Source organism: Drosophila elegans, unplaced genomic scaffold (genome assembly GCF_018152505.1).
Source record: "Drosophila elegans isolate 14027-0461.03 unplaced genomic scaffold, ASM1815250v1 contig_512, whole genome shotgun sequence".
Classification (NCBI taxonomy): domain Eukaryota; kingdom Metazoa; phylum Arthropoda; class Insecta; order Diptera; family Drosophilidae; genus Drosophila; species Drosophila elegans.
The window spans coordinates 250050-273043 of record NW_024545895.1 but is presented as its reverse complement, the minus strand read 5'-3'; the positions used below and the strand labels follow the sequence as shown (position 1 = coordinate 273043).

Here is a 22994-nt window from a genome sequence, read left to right as displayed (position 1 = left end):
ATCAGTAGTGCAATAGAATTCTTATTTATAGAAATTAGATGCCAAAGACATGCTGATAAACTGCTAATTGGGTGTTATACCGACCTAACTGCCGGATTGACCATGACCAATTTCTAAATATTCTCCCTGACGTGTCATTAAATTATTCATACGTCATTATAACAGGCGATTTTAATAGCGATATTTTAAGGGAGTCCCACCTAGAAAAAGACATGAAATCGCTGGGGATGAAGTTGGTAACTCGCTTTTAGATTTATTTTTTGTTTCTCATACAGACAGCGTAGCTACATATGACCAACTTGTTGTCCCATCCTACAATACCTTGACCATACAAAAGTTTTAAGGGACTTTGGCAATATCAACTATGACCTTTTGGACTTAAATTCGTGCAATTGGAATAACATATATTCCCTTTTCGTAGTAGAGGAACAAGTTAACCCATTACACAACAACATTTTTTATTTATATAACTGTCTCGTACCTGTCCGTAGTTAAGCTATTCGTTCTTCTGAAAAACCATGCTTTCAAAGAAACATCAAAGATGCAATATAACAGCGTGACGAGACGTACAATAAGTGGAGAAGGTACAAGACACCTCAAGCTTACGCGGTGTTTAAGTCGTCGAGACCAAAAGCGACCCAACTTACTGATACCGCCAAGATAAATTTCTGTTCTTGTAAATTCAATAACTCAGGCATGGAAAAAAATTAATAACCTGGGAATATGCAAAGTTAAACAAGGACTTGAGCAAGTCATAAATGTAAATGAACTTAATACAAATTCCTTAAACTACACAGTATCTAAAATCACTGAAAATAAATATCTGCCCCCCACGATTCGTACCTAAAACTGTCTGTGATATTAGGTTTAAGTTTATGTGTGTTAATCAGTGTGATGTACTTCAGAGTATACTAAGAATTAAGAGTGACGCCACTGAGTTTGACAACATATACCCCAAATTTATAAAAATACTGCTGCCAAAGACCCTTCCATACATAACGTATAGCTTTAATACTGCGCCGACAAAATCTACATATCCGGACTGTTGGAAAACGGCAAAAATAATTCTGATTCCCAAATCAAATAATGAGTACAGACCTGTATCCATTTTACCATACCTATAAAAGGAATTTGAAAATCTCATAACTGATCAACTTAATAAATTTATGTCCGATAATGCAATGCTTAATAATAATCAGTCTGGTTTAAGGAAAAACAGAAGCTGTACCTCAGCTATTTTAAAAATTGCAGACGACCTAAGGAAACAATGTTACACTCTTAGTTTTACTGGACTATAGTAAGGCCTTTGATAAGGTAACCACAATGTCCTTTGTGCAAAACTACGTAATATGCTTATGTTTACCAAAACTTCTGTCAAACTTGTGTCTTCGTACCTACAAAATTGTCATAAATCTGTTGTACTGTCTAGCGTTTCGTTTTCATATGAAAATGTTAATCGTGGTGATCTTCCCAATGCGTTATCTGAATGTAATGTACACTTGTATGCTGATGATGTCCAAATATATGTGAGTCGTCCTTTTAACAGAATAAATGAATGTATAAATGTTTGTAACAGAGAACTTGAACGTGTAAATGAGTGGGCCGAAAACAATGGACTTGGGATCAACCCATCAAAATCAAAATGTCTTGTCATAAGTAAAAGAAAGATAATTTTTAACAATTTGCACCAAATTTTTAACAAATTTGCAATTTGAGTACGTTGATACCAGTGCTGCCAGATTTTGAGAGATAAAATAAGCTAGATTGAAGAAAAAAATAAGCTAGAATGAGCTAAAAATTAAAAAAATTAAGCTAAAAATAAGCTAACCATGGAAAACATTAAAATAGTTGATTTTTTACTTTTATTGATATTATATTTATATAGCTATTAGAGCAAAGAAATAATTTCATCGACTTCATCATTCGATTCCATATATTTAGCGGATGAGCTGACTAAAGCGAGGTATTTCGTTGGAAGTATGTAGCCATGGCAACATTTGCATTGACGTCGCAGTCCATATCTATAACATAAAAAAAAAATACTTAGTATATTTTAAATAATTTAAAATTTCAAAAACAAACCTTTAAATTCATTTTGTTGCGCAACTTTGTTTTGACCATGTTCATTTGGCTGAATACCCTCTCAACCGCAGCATTCGACCATGGCAGTGAAAGAATGTGCAAAGCAAATAACGCCAGTTGCTCGAAAGCTTTGTTTTGGCCAGCATCCTTATACATCAAAACTTCTGACCAAAACTCTATAGTTATTTCCTTTTTTTCCCAATTAATAAGGTGGATTTTTCCAAATTGGGATACTATTTCATCAATATTTTCATATTTGAAATGTTCCAACAACGAAATAATTTTATCTGGCGTTTTATTTGCTTTTAGCATATTGTCAACGGCGAAAATATCCATTTGTTTTAGTACTTCAATGTTATCAGGAAGTCTGAAATTACGCTGCAGATTAATACATATCATTTTATTAAAATCCAATTAAAGCTTACCTCTCCCTTAGTTGAATAATTAAAGCCTTGATGAAGTTTTTACAATCTTCTCTGATTTTATATTTTTCATCAAAATATTTTTCGTCTTTGATTTCCTTCTTTTTTCCTCCTTTTTTGTTATAAATTTTTTTTAGCCGAAATTAGCTAAATGAAATTTGAAATAAGCCAGATTTTAAGCTATATGCATTTCAAGTATTTTTCAAGCTATTTCATTTTAAAATATGCTAAATCTAGCTTGAAATAAGCTAAAATGGCAACAATGGTTGATACAGCTGTAAACTTAGGTTTCTGCAAAAAATAATTTTCCAAAAAGATCCTTCGAAAAGATGATAAACTTCAATTTACATCCTCTAGAAGAGCAAACAATCTTACTTGCAATAGACCTAGATCATTGACATCCGAAAGACAATTTTTAATTAATGCTATTCGATTATAGAATCAGCTCCAAAACCATCTTAAAAATATTAGCAGTGCCACGCAATTCAAGATAAAATTATTCACACACCTTAAAAACACTATTACGTAAATTAAATCAAAAATAAAAGGCGATTTAGGTTCGTTTTTATGAAAAATTGTTTTAAGTATAATGTAACAATTAAATATTTGCAACTCTTAGTGACTAGCGCATTAACTTATAAGTTCCAAACTTTTAGCGTTAGGATGAAATTTTATAATAAATACAAATACAAACAGAATGTCGATGATGTCCTAATTTAATTAAATGATCACTAAGAGGGCTGGGGCATTCGCAGACCCTAATACCGTTTAATATAAATACGATTGCTACTATCTGTTCTGACGGGAAACCCGTATTTTCTAAATTATACCCTTACCCAATGGGCATATCTGAATTTGTCAATGCAAAGGTTAAACAACTTCTAGCAGACTGAATCATCAGAAAATCACGATCACCTAACAACAATTCCGTGTGGGTTGTCGATAAAAAAAAGGCCACGATGAAAGTGTCAACAAGATAGAACGCCATGTTATAGATTTTAGGAAACTAAACCAGAAGCCTTCCAAGCACCTACGTCACTTTATAGCCTTGGATCATTTTTGGGTCTCTGCAGCTTTTATAAAAGGCTTTGCCGCAATCGCAATACCCCTAACGGAGATCTTAAAAGACGAAAATGGTAAGCGGTTCTCGCGTACCCCTATTTTAACAAACCTTTTGACATAACAACGCACGCTTACGCGCATGGCTTAGGGACTGTGTTGTCGCAGGAAAATCGTCCAATAATCTGGATCTCCAGAACAATCCGGAAAACCGAAATGCATTTCGCCACCAATGAGCGGGAACGTCTAGCCATTGTATGGGCACTAAAAAAGTAAGAAAATTAAACATTTATACTGACCATTGACCTTTGACGTAAGCTGTATCCGAAAAAAACACAAATGCCCTCATAACACGCTGGAAATCTTTTATTGATGATTATAACGCAAACACCCTACAAATCAGGCAAACAAAATGTTGTAGCCAATGCCCTCTCATGACAGTTTTCGGATCTCTTACAGGACAACTTCGAATCTGATATCGCTATCATTCATAGCGAAGATTCGCTTACGTACACTATATAGTCAGTAGATAAACCGTTATCAGGTAATCATCGAAGAAACAGACATCCCACCTACGAGAACCTTTATTCTATTCAAAGAAAAAACCAGATATATTATTCGTTAATCCGATCACAAAACTCTTCTAACAATACTATTAGACGTAGTAAAAACGGATGTCGTTAATGCCATGCATTGCGAACTGTCAATTCTTGCTTTTATTCCGCATAAACTAGTGGAGGCATTTCCCTCGACGACATTTAAATATTGCAAGTCCCTAGTAACGGATATTCCTGTGCAATCAGAACAAAAGGAATTAGTAACTTAGAATAAAATAGAGACTATCGAGCAGCTCAAAAACGTAAAGCAGATAATTAATTGTTTCCGTAATCAGGTAATCATCGAAGAAGCAGGCATCCCATCTACGAGAGCCTTTATTTTATTCAAAGAAAAAACCAGACATATTATTCGTTTATCCGATCTCGAAACAACACTATTAGACGTAGTCAAAACGGATGTCGTTAATGCCATTCATTGCGAACTGCCAATTCTTGCTTTTATTCAGCATAAACTAGTCGCGGCATTTCTCTCGAAGACATTCAAACATTGCAAATCCCTAGTAACGCATATTCATGACCAATACGAACAAAAGGAAATTGTAGCTTTAGAATATAATATAGCCCACCGAGCAACTTAAAAAAACGCAAAACAGAGTCTGCGAAGCTAGCAACGGAGCTAACACTTAATTGTAAAATTTGCTCTATGGCAAAGTACAGCCGTCCCCCTTCAAGTCAAATAGTCGGCCAAACATCGATACCCTGTTGATCAGGAAAAATTCTCCATATAGGCATCTCACATGTATTAATAAATTTTCTAAGTTCGCTGTTCCGATCGCATCCAGAGCTATCGTGGATGAAAAATCCCGAATTTTAAATATTGTGAATTATTTTCAGAACACACAAGCAATTAACTGTGACTATTAAGACTATTAAGTCAATATTATTAAATAATTTCAACATAAACATTCCAAATGCAGTCCCTTGCACAGCACCTCGAACGGACAGGTCGAAAGATTCCACAGCACCCTTGCTGAAATAGCGCTTTGTCTTAAAATCGAAAATGAAATGCACGACACTAAGGAGGGAATTTGGGAATCTTGTACACTCAACTAATATTACTTTATATGAACTTTACGCACTCGAAACAACGACTACAATTGATGTATTGAACGTACTTCCAGAGTTCATCATAGGCATGCATGTTATATGACACTTTACTTAGGGGCCCTTGCCCAATTTATAAACAACTTTGAGGCAAGAGCTTTTTACCATTTTTTAACTAAGCCTCCAATACATTCCCACCCAGATCAGTTTCACACTCTCCGCTTCGAACAGATTCGTTAAATATCCAAGCCGATATTATAAACACCAGAGCCCCAAAAAGGGAGCCCCAAGTACGATAACGAAAACATCGATTTCCGGCAGAATTTCAATTTCAAATTTAATTGAAAAATTTCATCATCCTATTTTCCGACTCTCTTCGATGACTCTCTTAATCAGATTTTTGAGATAAATCTCTTAAGCCGAGGTTTGACTATGGATTATTAAACCAAAGTCAGGCAGTCCGTTTTTGAATCCGAATTGATCGGTCGACAACTTGAATATCGCGAGCAGTGAAAATTAAGTTCGGTACTAATAACAATTGTGTAAACTAGTGAATAAGAAACAACAAAAAAAAAGCGGTAATTTAATTGGCGCCCAACGTGGGGCTGTGCTATTAAAAAAAAAATGAAATAAGTTTCAAAACTGTTTTCGAAAACAAAAAGGGAATTCGTTCCGCTCAAAAACCTAACCGCTGACATAATAAAAAGTGTTTACATCGTAAAAATAGCTAAGGGAGGAAAACAATAAATGCAATAATCCCTCTTTGTTTACAAGAATCCTTTAATTAATACCCGTAACAAAAAAACACACTGCTCAAAAAATCTATTTCTCTCAAAAACAAATATTAAACAAAAAAAAAAATCAAACGGGTAAATATAAAATTAATTAAAAATCAAGTACAAATTCAACAAAAAAAGGAAGAGCCGAGAAACAAATTGAAGGAAGAGCTGAGGGCCATCCCTCGCTATACGAAGACCCAAACAGGATCATCAGGAAAAAAGATGACATCCCATATCCAAGGAAACTGAGAAGAAGTGAGCTGTTTAATTATAGTTATATATATATATATAAGAAGTAACTTCAAAAAATTTAAATAAAAATAAACAAGGTGGAAGAATTAATCAACGACTTTAAAAAAATTCTAAGCGATAATGTAAGCGATTTAATAGCACAAATAGTTAATAAGGAATTGAGTCCTTTGAGGAATGAAATCGCGAATTTAAAGATACAATTAAATAACAACATAAAGAAGGTTGAATTCAAGGTGGAAGATATTGATCCAAACGTAAGGTTCGATACTTCTTATGAAATCGTTAAGTCGGTTCGAGATTTTAAAGGCGAAGAAGGGACAATACAAAAGGGGAAGTGAAAAATACTTTTCGGCACATTGCCAATGATGCTTTAACTCATAATGGAACCGTATTGAATTTTGACGCCATAATGGTAAGACAAGATTTTGTTTTTAGTGACAAGCGACCTATACATTTTTTAGAACAGGACTTAAGTATATTAGGTCAGGGGAAATTATCGATTATCGAATTTTATAATTTGGTAAATAAAATATTAAGTCTCTTGATTAACAAAACCATTATGACACATGGGAGGAATAATCCAATTACATCTGAACTTAATGAAAACAAGAAAGGAAGCAAACTTCGGCAAGCCGAAGTTCATATACCCTTGCAGCAGCTATTGCAAAAACTAAATATTCTTGAAAACATTAAAATTATGATTTAAGTGCGTATATGTTTAAAAACATTGAAGCTATGATGATTTGCAGCTTAATTATTCGATAGTTCCTATGGCAGCTATATGATATCGTTTTCTGATTTTAATAAAATCAAAAGCGTAATTCTAAACTGGCAATTATTAATAAGTCTAAAGGAATATAAAACAAATTACAAAATAGAAAAGTTATATTAAACAAAATTTTTTTTTTATATTTTTAATGTTTTTATTGGAGCTACATGATATAGTCGTCCAATTTTTATGAAATTTAAACCGTGATTCTGAAATATTTAAACATTACTATATGTCGAAGAACTAAGAAAAAAACTAACAAACAGCTAAGTTATAATTTTTTTTTTATTTTTTTTTCGATTGTTCCTATGGGAGCTATATGATATAGTCGTCCGATTATGATGAAATTTAAACCGTAATTCTAAAATAATGAACCATGAATGAAGTTTCATTCAGATAACTTAAAAACTGAGGGACTAGTTTGCGTAGAAACGGACGGACAGACGGACCTGGCTAAATCGACTCCCGTAGTGATGCTGATCAAGATATATACTTTATAGGGTCGGAAATGTCTCCTTCACTACGTTGCAAACTTCTGAATGAAATTATAATACCCTCTGCAAGGGTATAAACATAGAACACTACGAGTGTTCATAACTGGCCTTAACGGTCATATCTCAGATGTACTATTTTCAATGAATCCACCCGATTTAACGAACGCAATGGTAATAGTATAAGAACTTGATAGCAACAATTTGAGGGCCCAATTCGCGAACAATTTTATATCATCACAACGCAAGACTAATGAGTCAAACTTAAATGGGCAATAAAACTCAAATAATAAACCAAGAAATACAAGGTGAGTTCGAAAGCAAACAGGACTTTTAAATAAAGACAGAACAAATAGTTTATTCGGCAAATTGGAAATATTGAAAATAGTCTGCTTCTGCTTCAATACAGCGTTTTGCACGGTCCAAAAGTGTCGAACGAGTGTTTTAGCTCGTTGCCTGGTATGGCCGCCAGAATGGCCTCTACGTCTGCATAACGCTTTCCTTTCATCGGCAAATGCATTTTTCCGAAAAGGTAGAAGTCGCACGGTGCCATATCAGGTGAATACGAGAAGTGGTTGATGGTTAAAATGTGATTTTTGGTCAAATATTCGGACACAAGCGCCGATGGATGAGACGACCCATTATCGTGCAACAAACGCCAACTTCCATCTTCGCGATATTCGGGTCGAACACGTCGAATACGGCGCACCAAACGCTTCAAAACTGCAAGGTAGAATGCCGCATTAACGTTTTGGCCGGGTGAAACAAATTCTTTGTGGACAATACCCTTGGAATCATAAAAACAATTCAGCATTGTCATTACTTTTGACTTCTCCAGGCGCGATTTTTTAGGTTTCGGCTCGACCGGCGCCTTCCATTCAGCACTCTGGCGTTTCGTTTAGGAATCATATTGAAAACACCACGTTTCGCCACCAACCAAAATCTTGTAAAGGAAGTTCGGGTTTTTTTGCCTCTTTAATGATGTCTTTCAAATGTTGAATTCTGAGCAATTTTTGGACGTCAGTCAATTTGTGCGGAACAAACCGTGCAAAAACCTTTTGTAAGCCCAAATGTTCGGTCAAAATTTGATAAATCAATGTTTTGAAGATGTTCAATAATATTTCCATTAATTTCAATGATGATTTCGGCTGATTTATGAATTCACGCACAATTTCGTTGGAATTTTCGGTTATCACGGATTTTGGTTGGCCCACATGTTCATCGTCATTTATGTCCTCACGACCACTTTGAAAACGTTGAAACCACTCGTGCACTCTGCTACGGGACAGGCAATCATTGCCATAAACTTGTTTCATCAATTGAAACGTTTCGGTATAAGTTTTACCACTTTTAAAACAAAATTTAATGTTGGCTCTTTGTTCGAAGCTCATTTTCGCACCGATGACAAAAACATACTGACACTTAAAACTCAATAACCTCACTTCCAATAGATGAAATGTCATGAAATGAAAATAATAATAATGATAATAATAATAATAATAATAATAATAATAATAATAATAATAATAATAATAATAATAATAATAATAATAATAATAATAATAATAATAATAATAATAATAATAATTAAAACTTAAGTTATTAGTTGAGGTTTAATCAAGCAAGCAAACAGAAATAATTATAACAATTTTAATCAAAATAGAAACAATACCTGGAATCAGGGAAGATTTAATAATAAGCAACAAAGTCAGTGGAACTCTTTTAGACCACTACAAAGCAAGCCCGAGCCAATTGATGTTGATGAATCAATTCAGATGCCAAATAGACCCCGTAACAGTTATAATCAAGGGTATAATAATTATCAAAATAACAACTACAATCAAATATTAAGACTATGAGGTTGAACAACATTGAAGAGGACCATTTTTAGGGCAAACTCAGGAGAAGGTCTACCCTACATAATAAGACATGATAATAAAATAAATAAAAAATTAAAGATATTAATTTATAAAAACAAAAATGAACTACCAATATATAAAAGAGTATCCACAGTGAATAGATATTCAATAATTAAGTCTTACCAAATGATAACTATTTTCGATACGCGGTATACTTTTAATGAAATTGATGGGCTAGACTCAGATTTACTTGTTGGCTACAACATTGAAAAAAATCGGAGCTGTAATTAATGCAGCATTGATAATTGATAATAAATTAATGGACGAAAAATTAAATAACGATAACGGTAATATTTTAAACCAACATTCTTTGACAGAAGAAAACACCATTCATCCGTTAAAAGAATTCATAGTAAAAAAATACTTTGATCAAAATCCTCAAATCAGATCCGAATCTGAAGAGGGAAATCAAAGTGAATTTAGTTTGGGAAACATAAATCCTGAACACGCCGTCGTTGAATTATCCGACAAAAATAAATCATGAACGCGTCGTCGTCGAAATATCCGACAAAAATAAAAGTTTGGGATACAAAAATCTTGAACACGCCGTCGTAGAAGTATCCGACAACCAAAAAATTAACAATATACAGAATTCATCATATCAAAGAAAAGATTTGGAGAACAAAATATTAAATATTATTAATAAAGAACATTTAAAAATAAATATGCAGATTCCTTTTAGGACTGACATACGCGGTGACACAATTATTATTGGCCTAACTTATATCAAAAACTAAAGGAGTTTGTTAAGAATTGCACAATCTGCAATCAGAACAAATATAACAGACATCCAGTGCAAATTCCTATCGGTCAAGCACCTATTCCGGATAGAGAATTTTATATTCATCACTTGTATATTTATTCAAAATTTTTAGTCGTAAAAGAAATCCCAAATATATTAATTATAGAAAATAAAGTTTCAGAGATTCTCCAACAGTACCTATGTATTAGCCAAAACCTTGATGATACATAACGAACCAAGTTTTTGTCATCCAAATTTAAATCTTTTGCACAAAGAAACGGGATATCTTTATTTCATGCAGATCCTCGACAAAGTACTTCCAACGGACAAATTGAAAGGGCACTCTCTATTTCTACAGAAAGTGCACGTTGCATTAGTAATTATAGCAGCACAAAAATACAACTTATCAATTCACTCTATAACCAATTAACGACCGTATGATATATTTTTTAATAAAATCAAACACGATAAAGCTCCCCAATTGTTGTTCATAATAAAGACAGCAAAGAAAAGGACTATTACGTAGGAGAAGTAATTTACGAAAAGAAACACGGGGAAAGAAATAAGCTTACTCTAAATATATAAAAAACAGGTTAAGGAAAATCATTCTAATAAAATTATTATTAATAATAGAAACCGTACGATTCATAAAGATAACATTAAATTTTAAACAAATTGACATATCTTAAATTCCAGATAAAGAATTCAATAATGTACTTATTTTTGCTGGTAGCTACAACCAAGTCCGAAATTATGGATTACACAAACCATGATTTCTTTCTTTACAAGGATGAGGTCTTCTTTGGTCCTCATTTATGAATCATATGCGGATTTATTTCATATAACTAATTTAAGTTTTTATAAAGATATTATTACTCTTGAAACAGACACAGTCATAGCGTCACGATTCAAAAATTATTAAAATACTTATTTCTCAAATAATACCCACTAGATCAAAATGAGGCATTAATGAATTAGGCACAATTTGGAAATGGATAGCAGGAACACCAGATCATGATGACTTCAGAACAGTTCAAAATATAATTGATGATTTGATATAAAACAATAACGATCAATTCGTTATTAGTTCCAAAATATTTAAAGAAATAAAAACTCTATCTGACCACTTTAAAACCGCATTTAAAAATCAAATCAAATCACTCAGAAAACACCGCCTTCGTTTTCTGACTTACGATCTTATGAATTTAATGGACACAATTACATTAGCAAAAATAGATGTTTTCAACACAAAAATTCTAAACAATGATGACATACAAGAAATACAACATAAACAAAAACCAGTTATTATTTCTGATCTATTGGATATATCTGAATTTAAAATCGTTTTGCACCAAGATCTTATTATTATATATATTAAATACCCTATAATTATCGACCGGTGTGAATTTTACAGCTCAAGATCCATTTCTCACAGGGATGGAAAATTGTTAATCAATAATCATGTCGCGAAATGTAAAAATAAGTTTTATGTAATGTCTAATTTTAATACGGAATTATTTAGCAACTTTTCAACATTAAACCCAGAAGATTTTTGTTTTACCAGTTTTCTAAATGGAGAAAAATTTGTATGTAATACAATAAGAGAAAAATTTATTTGTTTATTGAATCTTCCCTAGAAGAGACTTGCAATAAGTATTCAAATCTTTACCTATAATGTATTTTAATTGTTAATTGGTTAATGGCCCTAAGTTGGGCAGGATGATTTCTATGTTGCTACTGCTTGCGTTTCCCCAGAGTTCAGGTTGGCTTTAAACAAGAGTTGTAAATAACTACATTCCAGTGGCAGGGCCTATTGGCCTTAAGTTTTAGGGAAATCTTCTTCGCTTCAATGTGCTTTCTCCAGGTAAACTGTCTGTCTAAGTGGATGCCCAGGTATGGGACTTCGTCGATTTGGGGGATTTGTTTGTTGTTTATGGCCAATGGTGGGCAGGTTGCCCGAATGAGTGTAAACGTAATATTTTTGCATTTCTGTTCGTTGACTTTTATGCGTTAATCTGCTAAAAAATTTTATACGGCGCCCAGGTGGTTTTTTAAATGCGCGTTTGCTGTTTTTGGACATTTTGAACGACTGGTTATAACTGTGTCATCAGCAAAGGTGGATAGAGTTGTCTGACTGCTTGTGGGAATGTCAGCCGTGTATAGGACATACAAGATCGGTCCGAGCACACTTCCTTGGGGTACTCCAGTTTCGATTTTGTGGTTGGCGGAGAAGAAATGTTTGCGTATGACAGTAAATAGTCTGTCTTTAAGGTAAGATTCAAGTAATTTGTGGGTGTTTTGTGAACCAGACCGTCAATCCAAATGCGGTCGAAGGCTTGACATACGTCTAGGAATATGGACTGCAGTATTCCCTGCATTCAAACGCTGTGCGTATCTCAGCTGTTATGCGATTTACCTGTTCGGTATTTCCGTGCTTTTCCCTGAAACCGAAAGGATGTAGGGGGATTGCTCTGTCATTTTGATGGTGTGTACTGAGGTGGCACAAAAATAGTTTTTCAAATAGCTTTGATAGGCACGGAAGGAGGCTAAGGGGCCTGTAGGACGAAGGTTGGGATTTGTCTTTGCCTGGTTTTGGTATCATTGTAATAACAGACTTTTTCCATTGCGTGAGTAAATAGCCACATTTAAGAATTGAGTTGAATATGGTGGTTATGCTTTTGACTGCGCATAGAGGCAATTCAATTATCATTTTAGGCGAAATTAAATCATGGCCAGGGGCTTTTTTTGGATTCATCTGTTCTGCAATGACTTTTATGATTGTGCTTGTTTAAAGAATTATTATGGAGGAAGGCTCCGCTGGTGAGATGTTTGGTAAATTGGTTTGTCGGCGGATGAGGTTGGAAGACATTTTTTCACTACGGGCCCACCCACCTGTTGGTGATCGAATTGGAAAATCGGGTTCTATTGGTGGTTGAATGTTTGGGTGCGCTCTCCAGAGTGGAAATTTTTTGCTGGTGGGCGAAAGTTGCGCTATATAGGCACGTTGAGTCACTTTTCAGTTAGTAAAGCTTTAGACAACTTCCGACAAGCTTCTTTAAACCATTGTTAAGTGGCTGGGGAGCGGTGTGCCTGCCAGTCTCAGCGAAGTCGGTGCTTTTCTTGAAGGAGCGACTGGATCTGTGTAGTAGTTGTACGTGTAGTTTTTGGGGGGGATGAGGCTGAAAGTTCGGGTGTAGAGTGTTTGACATTACATCCGATATATGTTTAAGTGAGTCTTCAATATCAGCTTCACAGGAGATTTTAGGTTCGATTTCAAAGTGTGAGCTTATATATTTTTTATACTTTAGCCAGTTTGTTGCATTGGATGTCAGAAATTGTGGTTGTTCTACAAACTGTGGATGTTCAGATAGTCAGAGTAAAACAGGTGAGTGGTCAGATGACAGTTCCGCCAGGGAACTGTCTGGTTTTTTGTTCGGATCTGCTAGCCAGTATGTGGGAGTACCTGTTGAAACAAAATCTAGCTTATTACCGGGTTTGATAATAGCGTTGTATAATTGGTGTCCTTTGGGGTTAATAAGACGAGAGCCCCAGTAGTGGTGTTTCGCATTATAGTCACCGGTAGCTATAAAACAGTTACCCAATTAGTTTTAAAAGCCTAAAAATTCACTCTCTGAAATATTAAATCGTGGGGGACAATACTCAGCCGATAGGGTGACTGGACCGCTGGTTATGTTGATTCGTAGGGATGAGGCCTGTATGTGCTTGTAAGCAAACGCCTCCACAGGGTGATGCCCAATGCGCTGTTTGATACGGATTCCGGTGAGCTTTGCCGTCTGGGTGGTTGCTCGCATAGAAGATGTAGCCAGTGAGTTAGAAATGGTTTATATTGGTTAGGTGCGTTTCTGAAAGGAGCATAATATCGATGTACTGGGTTTTTAAGAACTGTAGAAGTTCAAGTCTGTGCTGAGAAGCACCGTTAGCGTTCCAAAAACATATTCTTAAGGAATCCATTTAAGTTGACTTTTGTTTGATAGAAGCTCCATAAGATTGTTCTGGTTTCGCACTAGTTCCTGGAGGGTACCTTGCATTCAAAGCATGATGTTCGTGAGTGTAGCTAAAGTAGCTTCAATGCTGTTTTGTATTTGTGAAGTGTGAGTCTGGTTTTGTTGGTTATAAGGTTGAGTTGGACTTTGAGCGTTTTGCTCTGGCAGCGGAGTATGTTTCGGGTTTGGTATAGGCGGGTGGGGCTGTAATGCTTCGGGCTGAGCGGTTCTTATAGGCGACAATCCAGGGTATCGAAGTGCAGCCGCAAACGTAACTCCAGGAGTGGTTTGCGAAGGAGTATAAAGATTGGCTGAGCAACCTGTTGGGCGGAGGTTGGTTGTTGGCGCCTCTGGTTTAGCCGTCTCTTGATCTCTTTATAGACGGGGCATCCCCTGTAATTAGCAGTGTGGTTTCCACCACAGTTGCTACATTTTCTCTGTGCTGGGTCTTCATTGTTACCCGTGCAAGCTTCTATACAGTGCAGGTCTCGCCATAGGCAACACAGACTGGTCGCAAGGTGCAATAACTTTTTGTGTGCCCAAACTCCTGGCATTTTGTACACTTTACCGGGCCATTTCGTTTATGCGTCTCCTCTACGGTTATTCTACGATGGAGTAGGTATTGCAGTTTGTATATGGGGTGCACTGCGTTTTTCTTCAGAGTAGTCGCGTCTGGTTTGAGTTCAATCCTGAAGATTGGCTGAGTAATTTTTTCCCTGTTTGTTATGTTCTTTACGTTTTTAACGCCAAAACCATTTTCTTTAAGTCCTTCAGCTATATTAACTGCCGGGACGGTTGACTCGATACCCTTCATTACAATTTGAAGTCCTTTGCTACTTTTGAGTTGGTAGGTGTAATAATTAACACGCTCACTGTCCAGGAAGTTTGTTACAGAGCGGTAGTTGCCTTCATTGGTGATCACGAGCTTGGATTCAGATATATTACCTCTTTTTAAAATAGTAATATAAAAGTTGTTTTGCCAAATTTTTTGCTTGAGTTTATTGATTAGATCTGAACAATTTTGATCTCTAATGTAGATAGGTGGTGGCTCGCCAAGTATGGCAAATTGAAGTTTTCGTAAGTTTAGGCAAATTTGTTTCTCTAGCTTTTTGCGGACTAAGCTTTCTTTTTATTTATACAAACCGATAGATTCAAGTCTGTGCAAGCGTAGATTGTGACAAGGAAAGGGGGAAGGGTATTGCGAACTCTATGACTGAGTTGGAGCAGTGCAGCTTGAGTTTGTAAATAGTGCTGGCGAAAGAGACAGAGCTCTCTCAGTAGCGGGCGGCGACATTGCCCTTGTTGTTATTTACTGTCTCCGATGAGACAATTGCTAAGTATGCAATATATTTCGAAGACGAAGACCGTTGAAGCGAAGACAGTCGACGCGCATCTTGCAGTTGTTGTACACGACTTTGACTCACTGACTTGCTGTTGGCACTTTTCAATAACGTACTCGCAGGCATTGTTATTTAGTTTAATTTATTTAAATCTTCGTATTTGTTATTAGATTTGTTAGGAAAGAAAGCCCTTGTTGTTTGGCATTGCTGCCGCGTCTTTTCGCTATTTATTGGTGTATTTTTATTTTTAACTAAGTTAATTTTCCCGTTCACTCGGCGAAGCGATCGGAAAAACGTCTACCTCGGGTAGTTGATTCTGCTTAAATACAGTAAATGACACTCATTTAGATGGGTCATATTTAATAACCTTTAATGGCAACACTAAAATTAATAACAAATACTACACTAATGTAGACAACCACGGCAAACTCACATTGAAATACAACCAGAAACTAATATCCCCGACAATGAAAATACTGTTCATTGCCGAATTGACTAATCAGGGCCCTTGCCCAATTTATAAACAACTTTGAGCCAAAAGCTTTTTTCCATTCTTTAAACAAAGCCTCCAATCAATTCCCACCCAGATCAGTTTCACACTCTCCACTTCAAACGGATTCTGGAAACATCCAAGCCGATATTGTAAGCACCAGAGCCCCAAAAAGGGAGCCCCACGTCCGCTAGCGTAAACATCGATTTCCGGCAGAATTTCAATTCTGAAAAATTTCAATTTCAATTTAATTGACACATTTTATTTTTTATTTTTTCGAATCAGATTTTTGAGATAAATTTCTTAAGCCGAGGTTTGATTATGGATTATTGAATTAAAGTCAGGCAGTCCGTTTTTGAATGAGAATTGATCGGTCGACAACTTGAACATCGCGAGCAGTGAAAATTAAGTTCGGTACTAATAACAATTGTGTAAACTAGTGAATAAGAAATAACAGTAAAAAATATATTTTTTTTTACAAAAATTCACTAAGCGATAATTTATTTTTTGCACGCAGCATTAACATGTTAGTATCAGCCTTGAATGCAATTGCAGGTAACCCAGACCTCGATGACTGTGTACAAATTTAAGCAAAATCAATTAACTGAATCAGAGACTAATCAGGTAGAATAAGAACAAACTCGTTTAAACGAATTAACCAAATCAATAAACGAAATTTAGCCACCTTTTTAAAATAAACTTGGCCAAAAATAGAATTATAGTAAATAATCTGGAAACCTAATATCCTCAATAACATTGACAAAAGTAAACATATTAAGCCCAGTAATTCTAAATGAAATTGATATCAAAGAAATTAGTCACGATAATGTCACAAATTTTAGCACGACCGATCTTTTAGAAGTATAAGAGATAAAAGCGTTTTAAAATAATGATTAAATACACTTCCTCATAAAATACCTCAAACCTAACTTAGTGAGTAAGAAAATTTTTATTTCTATTGGGTATTACAACATAGTAATAGGATTCTAGACTTTCGCTGATTGTGGTAGAAAGTCGTTTGCCATCCACCAGCGTGACGCTTCAATTCGAACAACGTTCTGCAGAAAATCTGACTCCTTAACATACGCTCAAGAATTGGTTTCCGGAACCTCGCCCAGGGCACCACCATTCCAGGCCACCTCGGTCCAATAACAAGAATCAACGACGGAATGTTCATTATTAACGATGCATCGCGATGCTGCTACGAAACTTCAACACGACGACAGCCCTAAACACCTGATTAGGGACACATATTTGATATTTATTCTCGTATTCGATGATATAAGGGATGCATCATGCTTTTGCGCTGCAGCCGGCTGCATTAGGCTTAAAACTGCCTCTTCTTCAAATTAAGTTCATACTTAAAAACGCGATTTTCAAAAACTAAAGCAAAACCGATTTTTAAAAGTTTTTGTCGATATTTTATAAATTAGAAGGAAAGCCAGCTTAAATATTTTTTTACTTGACATATTAATCAATATCAAAGACTTCACAAGAATTTCGTTCAGCTAGATATTAAACTTTTTTCATTAGATTTCTTTTCTTTTCATTCAGTTTTGCACAAAATTAAAAAAAATATACAAAAAAAAACAATAAAATTCTTTGAAATTTTGCTATAAATTAGCTTAATGCATATCAAATACGGCCCATACTTATTTTATTAATTTTCTCCAAAAACGGATTTTGGCCAAAACTCGGACCCGCTGGCCCAATGTGCGTTGGAGAAAGTTACAAAATTTTTTATGAAATTTAAGAAACTAAAGAATTATCCATATGTGCGGAACAGCTGAAAACTTTAAATTTAGAGTTAAGGGTTACATACATATCGATGTGATGTAGTACGATTATCATCTTAGCCTTCTACTTAGTTATGAGATTCGGAAAAGAAAAAATCGCGCTTCAATGTTTAAGCTTAAATGAAGGGTCAATGTTGAGTTTCAGGTTTTATCCGCTCCTGGCGGAATTTTCTTGGTCAAAGAATGTGCTTCGTACAGCTTCTTCAGCAATTTGCAGAATATTTCCGGGCGACACCTGCAGAAAACTAACTTCTGTCAGCCTCTCGGGGGGGAGGTTCACAACGAACTCCAGAAGCCCCATCGAGCATCTGTCCACCCCTTCATTTTACCAACAGCGATACGAAAACGAAAGGTTGACAACGAACTCCAGAAACCCAATCGAGCATCTGTTCACCCCTTCATTTTTCCAACAGCGTTACGAAACCAGCCCGGACTATTCAATCCGATGCAAGTATCTTTAACGCCTCCTCCAAAGGGAGTTGAAATCCTCTCCATTACCTGTGACTATTAAGACTATTTAGTAAATATTATTGGCCAAACTAATGAACTATCGATATGCGCAGAGCAACTGAAAATGTTAAATTTAAAGTTTAGGGTTTCATATATATCGATGTGATACTAGATATGAGATTCGGAAAAGAAAAAATCGCGCATCATTGTTTTGAGTTTAAATGTAGGGTAATGTTGAGTTTCAGATTTTATCCGCTCCTGGCGAAATTTTCCTACAGCTTGTCCAGCAATTTGCAGAATATTTCCGGGCGACACCTGCAAAAAAATAACCTCTGTCAGCCTCTCGGGGCGGAGGTTGACAACGAACTCCAGAAGCCCCATCGAGCATCTGTTGACTCCTTCATTTTTCCAACAGCGTTACGAAACCAGCCCGGGCTATTCAATCCGGTGCAAGTATCTTTAACGCCTCCTCCAAAGGAAGTTGAAATCGTCTCATCTCCTTGCCTAGCGAGCCGACGCGAAAAGAGAGTGCCTTGAAGCCTCAAGAACTTGCAGCCATTTTAAGCGCCCACACACCGTGCAATTCGACGGACTTCAAACGTTTTTCCCAATTGGCAACTGGAACAGACCTTCCTTTTAAGAAAGCGCCGACTTTCCGGTCCCAACTTTATGAAAAGCCGCCGCTCGTCCCAAAGGAAATACGATTTAAAAAAAAATAATCAATTTTCACTCCAGGGAAGAAGTCAGTTTTGACCCGTTTTTTCACTGAACCGTTGACTGGAACCAACGCTTTCAACATCGGAGGACTTAAATAAAGCTGGTTCTTTTACAAAAGATAATCATCGCGGGAGCCACCCCTTTCGTTAAAGCTACGTATACTTGTAGGGCCTTTGGTGGCCAACATTTATAGTTTGATTTTCTTTTACAGAAGCAACCCGTACGACTAAATGTCGATACCGGTGCCGCAGTATCCCTGCTAAACGATCAAGATCTCCCAGCTCTGCACTACCAAGTGCACTTTGCCGGGTAACACTACATAGTCCCTCCGCGAAGCCATGTGTGATGACTACACGAGCCTACGCCAATCTTGTGATTGCCGGTCGACGATTTTCCTGGGGGTCTCTGATGCTGTTTGCACCGACAACCGAAAAACGGAATTTGCTGTGTTCGACGGTGCCCACCAGTATACCGCCATCTCACGAGACGGTTCGATGCCGCTCTCAGGTTACCATCGGATTTGTTGGAATGTTGACCTCATTCTCAATTGCCACCTAAAGCTCTGCTAGGCATCACCTTGGTAAGTACCTCGAGCCAAACCAACACTCTTTACCTAGTGCTTATTGCTGCCCGCGCAGACAATAGTGGGACAAGTGGGACAAGGTTGCCGATATGGAACTAAAAGGCGTTATCGCCGGTCGTCCTAGCTAAAAAAAAAAGACGGTACCACCCGGTTCTGCGTTGATAATCGACGTTTAAACGATATCAACGTCATGGATTCTTATCCCCTCCCAAGGATGGACAACATTTTAAACACCATGCATGGTTCTCTACCATGGACGAGGAATTCAGGCCCAAGAGTGTTTTACCTGCGACGCCGGAATTTTTAAATTGGTTATGTCGTCGAGGTAAACCAATTTGAAAATTCCGGCGTGCACTCTCGGTCCCCGGAGGATCATTTGGTTCACTTGCAGAGAATTTTTGAGGCATCGCTAGGTGCGGGACTGAAGCTGAGTCTACGTAAGAGTCATTTCTTCCGGACCGACGTGAGTTACCTGGGTCAACAACATTGTGATACAGTATACCTACATTCAGGTCATTAAAATAAACTGCCCAACAGAAATATGATTACCTAAAACGAGTCTCAGAGCCAGACATATGGGAAGTGCAAGTCTGACCGCTTAAGCAGGCAATGTATGCACATACAACTTCTCTCGCGCTCTCACGCCTTATTTGTAAGCTTAACCATTCCTATGTATATGGCTCCGAGCACTAGCCCTTAAGTGACACTCTGAAAGATATGCTCAGCAAACAAGCAATTATAACCTGTTGGTCAAAGATGTAAAACTTGTGTTATTATTATTGGATGGATAAAACTACTGATGGAACAACAACACATGGCGACTTAGACAGCTTACACTAAGTCACTAACAAAACCTCCATTCCCAAAACAAGTACCGTAAAAAAGGAAAACAATCGCCAAAAATGCCAAAAAAAAAATATGTAAATCGTTGAGTCTGACCGTTAATCAAGCAGTAAATCAATTGCCCAGGAGCTAAACATTGCTCAAAAAAACAGTTTGGAACCATTTAAAAAAATAGCTCGATATATGGACGTGAGCTATCAAAATTAAACTTTTGGATGGAATTTCGATCTGCGAATCGCTGCTGAATTGCAACAAAACCGAACCCTTTTTGAAGCGGATGGTGACTGGTGATGAAAAAGGGTCACTTACGACAAAGTGAGGAAAAACTGTCGTGTTCGATGAAGGATGAGCCGGCCCAGGCGGTGCTTAAGCCAGGATTGACGGCCAGAAAGGTTTTGCTGTGTTTAATGGGATTGGCAAGGAATTGTCTACTATGAGCTGCTCCCCTATGGCCAGACACTTAATTCGGTTTTTTACTGTCAACAATTGCACCGTCTGAAGGAAGCAATTGCCCTATTTGGCCAATAGGAAAGGAATTATTTTCCATCAGGACAACGCTAGACACATCAAAAGCGACACGCCAGAAGCTTCGTGAGCTTGGATAGAAGGTTCTTTTGCATCCACCTTATAGCCCACCTTTTCCTATCAACGTCGAACGACTTGGATAGTGTAAAAATAGCTACAAGAGAGCATTGTGAAAAGTGACTGGCTCAGTTTTTTTGCAAATAAGGACGAAGGATTTTATAAGAGGGGTATCATGAAATTAGCATAAAAATGGCAATCGATTGTAGAAAAAAATTGGTGCTTATGTGAAATAAATCGGATAAGTCTAACCATAAAAAAGTTTAATTTTATGTACAAATATTTACTTTTTACTTGACCTTATAAAAGAAAAACAAATTTTGTAACATTGAGCGGAACTCTCTCTGTCCAATAGAAGTGTAGCCCGTAAAGCTATACAAAACGATATTCCTACCTAACAATTCTGGATGTGAATCCAAAAATCGATTCAAGCAAAGAGATTTAAAAAAAATGGTTGTGTAATTATTAATGAATGAGGACTAATAGTAGAAGTAAGACAGATAAAATAATTGACACAATTGATTTAAAAATACAAGAATTGGAAATATCCAACATAAGTATTATAGATACAAGTGTAGTGTGCATACATACAGAGTACACATTGTACCATCGGCAACAAAGTTAGCCAAATCTGCAGGATCAGCACTCTTTAAGTGCAAACGTAATTTGCCCTAACTCGCCGGCTTGACCGACAGCGCCGACTTCGCAGCATTGGGCTAAGCTAAAGATAAGAATATATTGGCCACTCAGTCAAGAGATGACTAAAAGTGAATAAAGTTTAAAAATAAATGATAATTCCAAAAAACGGACCAGTGCGTTTGTTAACTATTAAAAACACACGGAACCTTTATTGACCGATTTAAAATGACGACCGTGACAGTAAAAAAGCCTAATTTAAAAGGCAAACGAAACTCAAAAAAAAGTGGGGATATACCTCGAAACAATCAAATAACTAAGTGTCATCAATAAAAAACAAAAATTGATGAAAAATAGTTATGGCACAAGATGGTACACAAATCTAATGAAAAACAAATTGAAAAAATCCTAAAAACTTCAGTATTAAAATTTAAATTAACAAACTTTTTTTTTTTTTCTTCACCAATGAAAAACTAAAGTCATAATGGGTTGGTTTGGCTCAGACGACAACTAGTCTATGGGAGATAAAGCAAACGTTGTAAATTATGTTAACATAGTTGACCACACGGATGCTATTCTGGCATTGGGAATGCTACTCCTGATCCTGACAATTAGCAGCGTTGCTCAATTCTTGCTCACATTATACGTCAAACATAACAAAAAATATTAATAATATAATAATATATTAGCTGAGCCAGCGACTTGGACAAAATTTAAGATCAATTATTCTTTTTTTTTTGTCTCCACTTTTTTTTTCCTCTCTCTCTCTCTCTCTCTATAAAGTTTATATATTTAAAAATATTATCAATCTAAAAATAAGGTAAAAATAATAAAAGGAATGGAGGATTAAAAAAAAAAGCATTCCACTTTTGATCACACTTTGAAACATCAAGTTTTTTTAAAATTTAAATTTAATTCTTTATTTTTTAGAAGCAGCAACGTTTTCTTATTCTTACATTATTCTTTTAATTCTAGGTAAAGCTAAGTCTCGTCGCTGCACTGACTGCCCTCAGGCGGCGGCTATGCTCTCTTAAGCGGGAGCGCGAGGTATATGCACATGAGGTCCGTTCTTATTACAATTATGGCGACGCTTCGGTGTGTAGTCCAAGCCATAGCGATCGGTTCATAGTTCGGACACTTTGGTTTATGACCGGGGCATTTTGATTATGTAAACACTGCAACAAAGTGTTTTGCAGTGTTTATTATTATTATTATTATTATTATTATTATTATTATTAGTATCGGGGTGTTTAGTGTACCGCGACCTATAAGATCAATAGTACCCCCATTCAGAGCCTACAGCTCAGATATCAACCCACTTCCTCGAATAAGTCGAGGAGTTTTAATGGGTTGATTCTTCCTAGGAGCTCAGGTGTA

The 22994-nt window shown here is 36.3% G+C and overlaps 1 protein-coding gene and 1 long non-coding RNA gene across 3 annotated transcripts in view; both read right to left on the bottom strand.

Moving 5' to 3' along the window:
* The window catches only part of LOC108137349 (DEAD-box helicase Dbp80), a 225663-nt gene that overhangs the window by 182259 nt on the left and 20410 nt on the right, over window positions 1-22994 (bottom strand). The gene's annotated exons all lie outside the window — the stretch shown is intronic.
* LOC108137350 lies at window positions 1855-2812 on the bottom strand. The gene is made up of 3 exons (XR_001774034.2): window positions 2508-2812; window positions 2083-2449; window positions 1855-2021 (listed from the first exon to the last, which is right to left on the bottom strand). It is a non-coding gene; the product is annotated as an uncharacterized LOC108137350 (long non-coding RNA).